This window comes from Anoplophora glabripennis, unplaced genomic scaffold (assembly GCF_000390285.2).
Source record: "Anoplophora glabripennis isolate ALB-LARVAE unplaced genomic scaffold, Agla_2.0 scaffold475, whole genome shotgun sequence".
In the NCBI taxonomy this organism is placed as follows: Eukaryota; Metazoa; Arthropoda; class Insecta; order Coleoptera; family Cerambycidae; genus Anoplophora; species Anoplophora glabripennis.
In genome coordinates this window covers 110070-122107 of record NW_019417011.1, presented here as the reverse complement: position 1 = coordinate 122107, position 12038 = coordinate 110070, and the positions used below count along the sequence as shown (strand labels likewise).

The window sequence follows — 12038 nt, the reverse complement described above, 5'->3', positions numbered from 1 at the left end:
ATTTGGAATTATGAAGCTTAGACTAATAATTTAGCCAATTAAAGGTAAAAACGCTCTAACTTCGGATAGTAATACCAGTAGTAGAGATATAGAAAGTTACTTTCACTGAATAGGAAGGTACTAATCAATCACTAATCAAGAGGCATAACCTGGAAAAAAATTGCACCAATTATTTTCTAGAACTTTTCATAATTATAAATTCATATATGTATTTTGATAAAAAAAAGTACATAAACCTTTTTTGTTTAATCCGAATGCTGTTTTCTTGAAACACCGAATCTGCAGAAGAGGTTTTTAACGAGAACTACAATAGGATATACCTCTAGCCAATTAGTAAATCCATGGCTACCAGGAGGTAACAATGTTCAGATTCTGTCTGGAGGAACGGTCTGGCGACGTCTAATAATAATAATAAGACGATTCTTTCGAAAAGACATGGTACTGCCTTATCTGACAGCTTCAAGTTATATGTCCCCTGCTAGTGGAACGGTCAGCGCACTGATGGCACCAATCTTTTACATGTGCTCGGCTGCCTAGTCAGTAGAACCTTTCTCCGACTTTATTCAGTCTTGTTCAAAGCAAAGTGACTTTCACAGCACTTCGTGGATCCTATTCCTTGGAAGTACGACCTCCGTCCCGTATTGCTACACGGAGTCACTAGAGGAAGGCTAGGGTTGTAAGTCCAGTTAGTCACAGAATTATTTATATAAATGTAAATTCAGTCCGTTAGATAACTATTAACATGGCATAGTTATGCCAAAGCGTCCCGATATGCAGGGTTCCTGCCAGTAAGATAAGAACAGAAACGTCTGGACCCACGAAATGGGTGTGTCGAAGCGAGGTGTCGAATTCAGGAGAGATCTCAGAAAAAAACAGACAGTTTTTCCTTGGGTTCCACATTGAGCAGTCTACTTCGTTTTAGAGTCTCGGATTAATTTAATAATAGATAGTCATTCCAAATTTTGCTATGGATCGCGCAATCCCTGAATCTCGGTCCGCTGTCGCGTGTTAATAAATTAATTAATAATGTTATTCGAGCCATTGTGTTGTTATTTTGTTTGTTTGTTTTGTTTATTGTTATTAAAACCCTTACTGGAAGTTTTGTTGTTTCCTTTTGTTTCTCTCAACTTCAGTGTCACCCTGTATAGCCAGCCACTGGATTCTACGTAAGCAATAGAGGGTAAGTGCCTGAAATTCATTCTCTGAACATACAACATTTATATGTTCCTACGTATTAATTAAAGTATAATGATAATTATAAACTCCCTTCCGAGAATTAAATAGTAAACTCTTGTGAAATCCAGACTCGTTATGATACTGGTCATAACGATAGATAGATAATTAAAGAAATAACCTCTCAGGTTACAATGACTAACACTACCTGTAAACTTCGTGGGCTATTCAAAGGTTCGATTACACTTTGATACCGTGAAAAACTGAATGACACTGATTTTTTTACAAAATTTAGGAAACGGTGCTAATAATTTAGCAGAATTAATATATGAGATTTTGTAAATCTCATATATGAAAACCTCGAAGAAAATGTTACTTCAGCAACATAATGCGATAATGGATCTCATAATAAACGCACTCAGGGATTTCAACACGCCTTAATTTTTTTAAAGGTGTATTAAGACACATTTTCGTGATGCTGGAACTAATAACCCAAATAAAAGAGATCCCCCTGATGAAATATCCCTCGACGTTACCTCTCAGAATTAATATTCGGCACTTAATTGCCTACCTCTGGCGGCTGGAGTATTTATATTTGTTTTATAAATATTCATAAACACGGAATTAAAACCGCGAGGAGCAACCAGAGCGACAAATTATCCTTGTTACGTGTACCAGCGACATGTTAATTGATGCTATTTTTATTCAGTGTACATAGTTAAGATTGTAATGCACTATGTTAATTAAAAAGCTTAAGAATCATTATACAAAAATTGCTTTTCTATTCTTTTTCACGCTTTGATTACACAGGCGGACAAAAAATCTGTATGTTTTTACCGTTAGTAAAATTTTCCGCTGAATCCGGAAATGATAAAAAATAAATTCTGACTCGTGGATTCACCCCCACACACCCTCAATTCCCTAAAAATCCAAACAAACCATCCAACCCACTTATCTTTAGTAAAATTTTCAGCTGAATACGGAAATGATAACAAGAAAAAATTCTGACCTGTGGATTGTCCCCTCCCCCCTCCCACACCCTCAATTCTCCCCAAAAATTAAAAATTCAAACTAGCCATCCAACCTACTTATCTCTAGTAAAATTTGATGAATCCGAAAATGACAAAAAAAAATTTATATATAAAAAATGTTAATAGTTAACATATAATTAGTTAATAATATAGTTAATCCGAAATAAAAAATAAGGGTTGCAACCCCCAAACACGCACTCACTTGTAAAACATCTGTTTTCTTATAAGAAGAAATTTCCAATTTGTTTCATTCCAAAATATTGATTAGAACCCCAGGTATTTAGAAAAAATCTGTTTTGAGAGGCGAACTTTAAGGGTGGATTTTACCCCGTAAAAATCTTGTTCCGCCGATAAAAAAAATACGTGTCTGTAAAATTTTTTATGTTCTACAACATAATATAAAAATCTTGGAAATCGGAGTATTCGGGTTAGGGTAGTTTCCTTTTTAACGTTAGAGCATCTTATACAGAGTTTTAGAAGTTTGACTGCCAAACGTCAGTATAATATACAGGGTGTTCCAGACAGACCTTCAATTAGACGTTTCTGGAAAACTACGCGTACAATTCTGAAAATTTATGTACGGGGGTTTCTCCTAATGTTCTATCGATTGAAAATATTGGCGTCGCAGTGGAACTTCCGGTTCTACCGGAAGTAGACGTCAACTCGCTTATTTCAAATGGAATGTACTACTTTTTTATTTAATTTTTGGATTCACATCGAATTTTAAGATAAGTTTCATAACCTTACTTTATCCTTAAACTCAATAGTTTTTGAAATATTTTGACTTTTTCAACATTTTTGAAAAGAACATACCTACACTTAATCGGTTCTATCTCCTCCAATTTTTAAGATAGGAAGCTGAAATTTTAGATGGTCAATACCAAAACGTGTCCAAATATCTGGAATATTCGAAAGTTGTGCATGTTACACAGGGCGTCTAAAAACACGGACCAATTGTGTCAAATTGAAAGTTTAATATCTCGCTTATTTAACGGTGAATTCGTTGAATTCATCGTTAACAACAATTTTTTTAGTTGACATTTTACTGATACGTAAATCCAGAATATAAGTAGTCAAGAAAGTAAAATAGCTTAAACTTTAAGCCTTAAACAAAGCATATCATCAGAAAACTATTAGAGGCATGTTTACATAATTTTTTAATAAGTAATCTAATCAAAATTTAAAACAAAGTCGCCCTCTAGTAGAAGCTTTGTTTAAAATATTAAACTGCATTTCCAAAATTGGAGCTTACAAAAAAGGACAAAAATAAAATAAATTTTGTTAAAAGTTATGTGCATTCCTTAATTCTAAGCAAATATTGATTTGTGGTAACCCAATAGTTATTTTTACGACAGAAACCTGAGATTTCTAGTTTGCAGCGTTGCGTGAGTACGACAGTGTTGCTTTATTGGCTAAACTCCTGGACATGTCAATAATAGTATAGCGGCAATGACAAAATTGCCTGAGCCGCAGGGCGTCGATCGTGACACCACCTGTTTGCTAATGATCCCTTCTCCGTCGCACCTCCACCAGGTTCAATTATTTAGATAGTACTGTCACATATTACAACCATATGCGACAGTGAAAGAGAGGGAAATACATTGTAGGACAAAGAAGGAGATGCATCCCAGTTAAAGATCCAAGGTCATCGCGGCGAAATTGACCACATCAAAGAGCTGTCACATATGGTTGTAATATGTGGTACTGTATACTTAAGAATAATTACATATACTGGAACCTCTTTTATCATATCTCTTAACGTTTTATTATATTCTTCTTTCTCTTATCTCTTGGATCCGTAAATTCCGTTTTCACGTCTCAAGTTGTGAGTTTTAAAAATCATGAATGATTAATTAAAGGTGCTATTGCTCGACAATTTTTTCAACAATGCAAGTAAGCGAAATTTCAAAATTTCATTAATCGTTGAATCAAAATTTCCTAATCGTTCCTTCTCAAGAAAATTATTACAAGCACTAGATACGTTCGTTCATGCTCATTACCAGGCAGAAAAAATATTACCTTTATGAAAACATTTATTTACATACTATACTGTCTGACGTTACTTATTTGTGTCATAATTTTCGTTACCTTCTTAATTTACCTATTGCTTATTTGCAGCCTGTGAAGAAAATTTTAAAAAATACCCATCTTGTATAAATTTTGATGTTGAATCTGGATCTAAAAAAATATAGAAGCTACTCATAACTATTTGTTTTAAAAAGCACCTATCCTAATGTAAAAGTAAAGTAAATATCCTTATATCTAAATTTATATTTGAAAATATTAACCAAAAAGTTGTCTCCCCGTGACAATGTTTGTACATTGCCGTGACCAGGATTCGAACCTGGGTTACTACGGCCACAACGTAGGGTCCTAACCACTAGACGATCACGGCTATTGGAGACGATGAACGTTAGAAATCCATTGTTAAAATCAAAACAGATTTATCTCTGCTCTAGTTATTAAGATAGTGAAATCTAGCGGTCGGTTTTTTACCGCCCAGTTATTTGATCGGTATCGAATCTCGTTACCACGGGTCTGTAAAAACAAATTCCTTTCTAATTGTAAGACGACGAACATGTGACCGAATTATTTTATCCATTATTTTAAGTAGGTAAATAAGAAAACATTTTTTGTAAAATATTTCAGATAGTAAAATGATATAGCATAAATCAGAACTGTGATTGTGATTGAAGAATTAATTTATTTTTGTCCATTTATTGACATCATAAGTGATGTGTTCAAAGTAAATTAGTAGTTTTTAGACTATTCTACTGGGAATACAGGCTGTTACAAATTCACTTCTCACTACAGGGATCTCGGAAACAGTAAGAGATACGAAGTAACTTAAATGGGGGCAAAGTTGCATAATCAGGGAACCAACATTATGCCTCTAAAAAATTAAGGATAACATGATTAATCGAAATATTTGAAAAGAAATCGAAATTTTGGAAATCCGTGTTTGTTTCATTTCAACCTTTTTCGAGGTATTATGGAAAAAAGAAGAACACTTTCTCATGGCCACTTTTTGCCCTCTGTCGAATGGCATAATCAATTTTTATATATAACGTTTCGTCTCTCCAGGACCATCATATACTTAATTTTTTTAAATACGACCCTGGAAATTTTAATACATTTTTGCTTTCACTGTATTCGTTCCAAATTTTTCTAAATTTTTATTTAGATTTCTATGTTTATTGAATTATCGTACACTCACACAAGTGTCTTTAGACCCTGTGCAATCCACCTAGTTATTTAAACTATTACCATCACAAGTCACAATGAAACATTATTAGAGTTTTGATCCCATGCTCATAGTTTCTCGAGTGCCCAAGATTCAAACAAATTTCGATCTAATTTTCAGGATATTCATACAAATACATCCGACATGCTCTTTCACAGTTGCGGTTACAGGTATAATAAATTTCGATCATATTACGCTTATCTTCATGTTCAACATTTGACAAAACGAAAACGTTTTTGAACATTTACTGTAATTTTTTAAAGTATAATATTCATTTGGAGTTTTGGTTGTTTATATGCATTTTTAAGAATTAATTTGCCATAATGAAATTAAAATTGTAATGTTTTAATTTTGACACAACAACTTATCAAGATATGATGACCAAGTGATGCTAGTAGTTCGATTGTTTGATGCAAGGAACATAGTCTATATTGTTATTGGCTCCCAGTTTCAACATCTCCATTAAATCCTACGTCAGTTTCAAAAATATCATGCCAAATGAAGTAACAACAACTATGTAACGTCGTTATTGGAGTTATGGGGTTATGGGTTTATAGAGTTGTGAACTTAGGGGGTTGGGGGATTATAGGATTAAATATATTCTGTTTATAGAGCCTTGTTATATCCCGCGATAAGAGATCACATCAAACTACTAAGTAAGTAACGTGGTTATTAGAGTTATCGGTTATGGGGTTACAGGATTATACGATTATGGGGCTACGAGGTTTGAGGTTGAATGTATAGGATTGTGTTGTTGTTGTGGGTGCACAACTCCCTTTACAGGATCGTTGTAATAGGAACTTGACCCAATTATCAAGTTATATGGGGTTACCGGTAAAACCTGGCATGATGAAGTTAAATGAATCACGGATTCGGATTCAGCAACCTCGAAAACATATAGTAGACATAATCTGACCTTCAGACTCGAAAAACATTTTTTTTTGTATACAATATAGGAAGTAAAGTAATAATTTAATATCTATACCATCACAACCCTTAACTTTGAAGAAATATTTTCAATTATATTTTCATCAGGTAGTATACAGGCTGTTACAAATTCGCTTCTCACTACAGGGATCTCGGAAACGGTAAGAGGTACGAAGTAGCTTAAATATGGTTAAATATGTTCTATTTATAGAGCCCTGATATATCCCGCGATGAGAGAGCAAACTACTGAGTAAGTGATTATTGGGGTTATCGGTTATGTTATGTTATGTTATGTTATGTTATGTTATGGGGTTTTGATTTTATTATTGGAGTTCAAATGATAATACATTTGTAATCGAAATACTTCCAAAATATTATCAAACAGGTTGATTTTAAGACCCTCTAACTGTATGTGATGTTTTACAATGTTGTTTTCTAATTTTTTTATTACTTAAAAATGGTGATTCATCGAAAAGCCTTACGGACAACTAAAATTGGATCCACGAGAATAGCATCGTGGCGAAATTTCACAAACTATGCAAGAGGTCAAGATACTCGAACAATTATTGTTGGAAGAGAATGAAAAACTATAAGATACAACAGTTCTGGAGAATCTGTTAGGAAGTTGTTATAGAAAAAAAGTAAAGTTGTTTCAACAATTCACGTTTATTTATCTAAAGGGAATGTTATTTTTTTTTAGGAGCTCTTTTTATTTGGAATTCTATTCAACGACATTTTGGACATAATTAGTTAAGGTTTTATTTCCTTCCTCTGGAATTCTAGAAGCATGTTCAACAAGAAGTATAATTAAGAAAGTATTAGAAATTGTTTTACTTTCTGCAGGTAATATACATGATCCACTTCTATCAAACTATGTGCGAGTTCGAGGCTGTTGGGCTGCCTTTTTGCCTCGCTTCAAAGTGTCTGCCGCAATACTTACTACTCAACCTCGATCACGAATAATCAACGGAGCACGTAGAGTAATATAGTATCATCCATTACATATACATTGTTATGAATGAAACTGATAGTTTATTCTCCAATTGAGGTTTGAAAAGCCTTACTGAAATTATACTCACAATTCAGTTACTCGATTAATTAAGCTTGTCTTGACAATATTGAAAATACTGGCTCTAAGTAGTAAATTTGTTCTTTAAGTTGAAAACTTCTGTTTAACTTATAATTGTTATATGGGCAGTATTTCATAATAACTATTAACATAGAGTTGTATATTATGAATCATATTATTTCATTCATTTAAATTAATGATAACAGCTAAAAATATAAATTTTTTACTCGTTATTTGGAAAACTCTCAAGTTTACAAGTTTACATAAAATATAATAAGTCTGCTATTTGTGCATCAATTTGTATTTAGATAAACGATGTAGCCAAATCTATAAAAATACATTACTGTTTACCAGCTAACCAACATTTCGTAAAAATATAATTTCCTCTACGTTAGAGAAACTTTTCATTAAATATTGTAAAAATATATTAATAATTATTTGTATTTTCTTACTAAAATATTACACATATTTGTCATTGACAAATATTTTTTTGTAGCAAATAAATAAAAAAAAAATACAAGATACAAATTTTAATATAACACCTTACATATGCTTTTCTGATTTTCATATTCAAAACCTAAAAATATGGTTTAAGAAACTAGTTATTTATTTAGTTTGTATCAAACTTTCGGTATTTTGTGTTAAAGAGAGAACTTATTTTTCATGAAGGCACAACCACATGACAAAAAAAATGTTTAAAAAATATTGTCTCCCCGTGACAATGTTTACACATTGCCGTGACCAGGATTCGAACCTGGGTTACTACGGCCACAACGTAGGGTCCTAACCACTAGACGATCACGGCTATCGGAGACGATGAAAAGAGCATCAGGAAACAGCGGATCGTTCCATTCCCCATTAGTTCTGCTCCAATTCTGAAGCAAGTTTAATAAAAGTAAAAGTTAAGTCAAGACCAGACCATCTTTTTATGGCTCTCGCCAAAACCTCGACAGTAACTTATTTTTATAGCTCTTATACAAAAAAAGTAATTTGATTAATACAAAGTTTAATTGAAAACGTCAATTGGTTTCAGCAAGTACCATTTCTTGTGCATTTTTTTATTACTCTGACCTTAAATTCGATTAGAATGAATATATATAATTTTTCTCTCAGTTAAAAAGCATCATGTCTGATTATCTCATAATCAGTCGCCTGTATAAAAAATATTAATATTCAGATATTATTCTTTATTTATTTGCCTTTTATCCCTAAATATTATAATTATTATTGTTGCTTTTTTACTACACTATGCCGAGTGAATGATGCATAGGTTAGAATAAATTTCAGGACAATTTCAAATAATGTTTTTACTCTTTTGTAAAGGTATTCTGCTAATTTAAACAAATTAATTTTATCCAATGAAGTCAAACAACATTCTTCGACACCAGACATCTAGGTATGCAAAAGATATTCAATATACTAGTCCATGGACTACATGCTCCACTTGGTATTGTATTACACCACTTATTACTTATTAAACGGTTAGTAAAAAACAATTATTCAAAATAAAATCTAAAATTCTTTAAATAACACAGCTTCACAAAAAAAAAATCCTGTGCATCGGAATAGACCACTATCTTCTCATATTTTTGAGGTCGTTGAGTCCGAATCCGAGGTCCGTTTGACCTTATCAGGTCAGGTTAAAGGTCAATTCAAGGTCAAACCGAGAAAAATCCCTTTTGGTGGAGGCAACCATGGTTATTACGTTTTTGGGATCGCTGAGTACGAATCCGAGGTCCGTTTGACCTTGTCAGGTCAGATTCAAGGTCATTTTAAGGTCAAATCGAGAAGAATTCACTGTATCGGGTTAATCATTCTGCACATCTCCTTTCGGAGCAGTTGTCATCGTTTCCAGTATCCTTCGTGGTATCAGGATTGTAAAGGCTCTATTAGAACCATCATAGAAATGAGGCTTTTATTTAGATCATTGATGATTAAAATTTGATGATTTTAATGGAGTTAGGCTTGTCAGTAAACATATTTTATGTCCATTAATGCAAAGATATTCGGGCAATCTACATGCAAAGATTTCATTACGTACAAGTTACAAAACCAAAATTCTCCCTCAACTTCAAGCACGCAACTATCCAGAACCTTCTTACCGCGAAGGATGAAAGTGTTAGTAACCAACTATGCTGTATAAAATTATAGTGTCGGATTTTCAAATGTGACTGAAAAAGATCATGCTAATGAGAAGACTCGTGAATGTTGAGAGTCTTTCGGTCCATTATGAATGAGCGAGGCAAAAATATCTTTGTAAGGCAAGCTAGCTAATAGGTATTAAAATTAAGTAACTTTGACCCTGATGCAACAAGATCAAAATCAAAGTCCTAATAAAGCGACCAAAAAAACCTGGAGTATTCCCACTAAACCCTATTTAGAAATTACTCAGTTTAACCTCAAAATGATATTAATATTGACCCGATAGAGACAAAAGGAACCCTAATTTGGACTCAGCGACCCGAAAAAACATTTAATTACTTTGGTTGTTCCCTCTATAGTGGATTTTTCTTAGTTTGACCTTGGAATGACCTTATAATGACCTTGAACTTGACCTAACAAGGCCAAACAGACCTCGGATTCGGACTCAGCGACCCCAAAAATATATAATAACCATAGTTGCCCCGACCATAGGGGATTTTCTCTGTTTGACCCTGAAAGGCCTTTAACCTGACCTGACAAGGTCAGGTTAAAGGCAGACCTCGAAAACATAAGGATATAGTGGTCTAGTCCGATGCACAGAAATTTTGTTTTTTTATGGGGCTGTGTAATTAATAGGAAAACACATACCTGATATGTTTACAGTTCCAAATAATGTAATCATCCAAAAATATCCTATATTCTTGCTTCCACCTTTGTTTGAAGCTTTACAAAACAGTGAAAATATCTGAGAGTTAGTAATAAAATACATGTACATTTTTGAATTTCAATCAAGACCAACAGATATTCCCTGGAGTAAAATAGTCATACTCAAAGATTTTTACCCTATTTGGGTCCTAAATTATTTAATATAGTATTACCAAAAAGATTTCAAAAAATATTTCTAAGATGTCATTTTTAAAGAGAGAACTAAAGTCATTTATATTTGAAAATTATGCTTGTATAGAACCTATTTTTGGTTAATGTTGGTTTAAGAAAACACACAGATGCTTCCTATATTTTGTGTATGAAAGTATAAGTATTTAAAAATAATGCATTTTCTTTTGATTAATTATTTTTGGTGGAATAATCACAACACAAGAAGTGTGATTTATTCTACGTATAATTGTTTATTTTTCTATATTAAAATGTATTCAAATGCTATGATTTTGTATTTGTATTATGTACCTGAATAAATTTATTTACTTATTTACTTACTTATTTGCAAATTACGTTATTTTTTAACACTACGGAAAAACTGAAATTTCATATTCTCTATTGCTGGAAGGTGACATGATAAATATCCATTACACCAATTTTAGGTTGTTAAATCAGCATTACTTGTGTCGAAGAGGAAAAGAAAGGTGAAGAAAATGAGGCCGCCATGTTTCCCTGAGAAATCTTTTAAAATAAGCTATTCACGGGTATTTTTAAGAAAATTTCATACGCCTGTTCAGAAAATTAAGAAAACTAAAATTTTCTACAAAAAAAATTGCCATAAGAATTAAATTGAGCAATTGATAATAATATACAGGGTGTGTACAAATTTCAGCGACAACGTTTGACTGCATATTCATGACGATAAATAAATACGATCTTATGAAAAAAAAGTTAAACTATAACTTTTTGATTTTTAAGTTACAGGCCTTCAAAGTTGTCAAAAATAAAACTAATTTAATTAATAACTTCATAACCCTTTTACCGATCGCGTTAAAATTTGGCACATTTATTTGGACTATTATGACGTATTATTTCTTAAAGTTTTATTCAAATCGATATACTGGGTGATAGTTTTCTCCGGTTACCTCTTCCTCTCAGCGGTCAAAACTTTTACAGTAACCGTATTTTTTTAAAACGGACAGCAACATTGAAATGATCGTTTTATTTAAAAAAAATATTGTTTCTTTAGAAAATCGCCTACGGAAAGCCATTCTTGAGAAAAATGGTATTATTTGCAAGTCTGTACGTTTCGGTTTGTATAGCAGTGTCACGGATTTAAAACCTTTAGTTCAATAGGCGATGAAAACAAGATGTTGATTGCTGTGGCTATAAGGGAATGTCATTATTGTTGTGTTTCTTTAGGATTCTCATCACTCCATACATGCAAATTATGAAAATTTACAACTCCGTTCCTTGTAAAACAATTGCAGGTATGGAATGATGAGAATCCTAAAGAAACACAACAATAATGATAGCCACAGCAATCAACATCTTATTTTCATCGCCTACTGAACTAAGAGTTTTAAATCCATGACACTGCTAGGCAAACCGAAACATACACACCTGCAAATAATGCCATTTTTCTCAAGAATGGCTTTATTTAGGCGATTTTCTCAAGTAACAATATTTTTTTAAAATAAAACGATCATTTCAATGTTGCTGCCCGTTTTAAAAAAATACAGTCACTGTAAAAGTTTTGACCGCTAAAAAGGAGAGGTAACGGGAGAAAACTATT

At 32.7% G+C, this 12038-nt stretch overlaps 2 non-coding genes across 2 annotated transcripts; both read right to left on the bottom strand.

The window, feature by feature from the left end:
- Positions 1 to 4527: 4527 nt before the first annotated feature.
- On the bottom strand, positions 4528 to 4599 carry Trnah-gug. Its single transcript has one exon. It is a non-coding gene; the product is annotated as a tRNA-His (tRNA).
- A 3578-nt stretch (positions 4600 to 8177) lies between these two features.
- On the bottom strand, positions 8178 to 8249 carry Trnah-gug. The gene has a single exon. It is a non-coding gene; the product is annotated as a tRNA-His (tRNA).
- Positions 8250 to 12038: the final 3789 nt, after the last annotated feature.